Below are 2,551 nucleotides of genomic sequence, written 5' to 3' on the forward strand. Positions count from 1 at the left end.
AGTGAAGTTGCTCAGTTGTGTCCGACTCTTCGCGATCCCATGGACTGCAGCCTACCAGGCTCCTCCGTCCATGGAGGAGGATTTTCCAGGCAAGAGTACTGGAGTGGGTTGCCATTGCCTTCTCTGGTAAGTCCGCTGGTAAGTAGTAAGTCATTTCCTCAGCTTCAAAGATGATGTTCTAATACTTTAGAGGAAAAAAATCCTTACTATTTAGAAAATCAGTCCTCTTATGGAGCAAGAAAGAAACAGCAAAAAGGAAGAGAAGTGAAACAAGAAGGGTTTTAAAAATCCTCTGGGAATTACTTCCAATTATTAGTCAAACAAGAGTAAAGGGCTATTTATTTACTGAGCACTTGCAATGCGCTGCACATTAGAAGCTGAGAAAGCATACTGCTGCCATTATAGAGTCTGTGACAAAGACCAATTGCTAAGAGTGTGAGCAGCAGAGTTATTAGTTCAGAACTAAATGAGCAGGCAAAAGCAGGTACCAGATGGAATGGGAATCTTTCACTTGAAAAGCATCACTCTAAAGCAATCAGAATTGGGAATGTTCCCCAAAGAAGTTCTAATGACATTCTGACCCAATATGTTATCAGCATCATTTCAAGGAAGTGATGGGATTTAAAATTCATGGGGTCATAGGACTTCCCTGGTGGTCCAGTGGCTAAAGCTCCACACTACCCAAGCAGGGGGACCCCCAAGTTCAGTCCCTGGTCAGGGAACTAGATCCCACATGCCACAACTACGGAGTTCACATACCGCAACTAAGAGTTCACACACCACAACTAAGCGCTCACATGTTGCAACTAAAATCCTGCATGCTGCAGCTAAAAGATTCTGCATGACGCAAAAATGATCAAAGATCCCATGTGCCACAACTCAGACCTGACGCAGCCAAATGAACAAATACTTAACAGAATAAAATAAAATTCAGAGAGTCAATTAGCTGACAAGCTTACATGGGCGCTTATAGTTTCTGAAATTTTGCTTTGGAATTATTTTTATAAGCATAATACTCTTAATCATGCTTATATGCTGTTAAGATTTTTATTTCAGTAAGATATAGCAGTAGAAAAGTAAGCTAGACTCTTGAGATCCTATTTACCACTATATATACCTTGCTTTTTGGACAAGGCAAAATAATCCCTCTACCTGTGCAGCTTATCTGAATCATGGGCAATATCATTACATCCAAACTCTCTCCTTGTACTTGATATCAAAGTATGTACCAACCATCTTGAAAAGCACAAACCTATAAAATGACAACAAATTCCTTAAGACATCCAAGCGATTACCCTGGAAATTTATCCAGCATAAACTGGATATCCTAGCAAAAAAAAGAACTGGGTATCCTAGCAAAATAGTTCGACATTTTGTCCTCTACTTTAAAAAACCATGCAAAAAACCCCACAGAATGATGATGTACTCTTTTATGACATTAACAGCTGTAACTCTAAGTTAAAAGCTGAGGCAGATGTGGGGTTCTATAAGGAGGTGTGGCAAACAGGCCTAGCCTCCACATTCCCTCCACTGGACAGATGAATGGCTGCAGTCACACCCCTATATCCAACTTTAAAGCATTAGTCCATGTCTGCAATCTCTTTAGTGTGTTTCAAAGTGTACCAACAATATTCTCGAAGTGAATGTTTCCTGTCCAAATCAAGTAAATTTTTTTCTTCCTCTTTAAGTAAATTTGATAACAGTATTTAGAAGCCAGAATTTAAAATGTATGCAGAATTTAGCTAGCCAAACTAATTTTTAAAAATTTCAGTTCTTTGAAAGGAAAATGTAAGCAAAGGACACAAAGTGTTTTAACTGCCAACATCTAGGGAGATTTCACATGAACATTTCAGACTTACCGTCCTCCCTCTGTGGTGACAATCAGTTGGCGTTGGGTATGATGTCTGCCTTACCCATGAGCTGTGTTGCCACCTCTCTCTCAGATCTCCACAGCCTTGAGATCAAGTCAATGACTACTTATTAAGGTGCTCTGTTCTGCTCCCTTTTCTTAGAGAGGAGCTAAGAAAATCCACCCATGTGGGAAAGCAGCAAAGACAGGACAAAAGGGAGACAGTAAATGAAAGTAAATAGTCCTGTATTAAATATGCAAATAGCATTGTGAAAGTCACTCAAAATGTCTAAAAAAAGAATTCAGTTCAGTTCAGTCGCTCAGTCGTGGTCTGACTCTTTGCGACCCCATGGACCGCAGCATGCCAGGCGTCCCTGTCCATCACCAACTCCCGGAGTTTACCCAAACTCATGTCCATTGAGTCAGTGATGCCATCCAACCATCTCATCCTCTGTCATCCTTTTCTCCTCCTGCCCTCAATCTTTCCCAGCATCAGGGTCTTTTCCAATGAGTCAGCTCTTCGCATCAGGTGGCCAAAGTATTGAAGTTTCAGCTCCAACATCAGTCCTTCCAATGAACACCCAGGACTGACCTCCTTTAGGATGGACTGGTTGGATCTCCTTGCAGTCCAAGGGACTCTCAAGAGTCTTCTCCAACACCACAGTTCAAGAGCATCAATTCTTCTGTACTCAGCTTTCTTCA

This window comes from Bison bison, unplaced genomic scaffold, assembly GCF_000754665.1.
Source record: "Bison bison bison isolate TAMUID 2011002044 unplaced genomic scaffold, Bison_UMD1.0 scf7180017864361, whole genome shotgun sequence".
In the NCBI taxonomy this organism is placed as follows: Eukaryota; Metazoa; Chordata; class Mammalia; order Artiodactyla; family Bovidae; genus Bison; species Bison bison.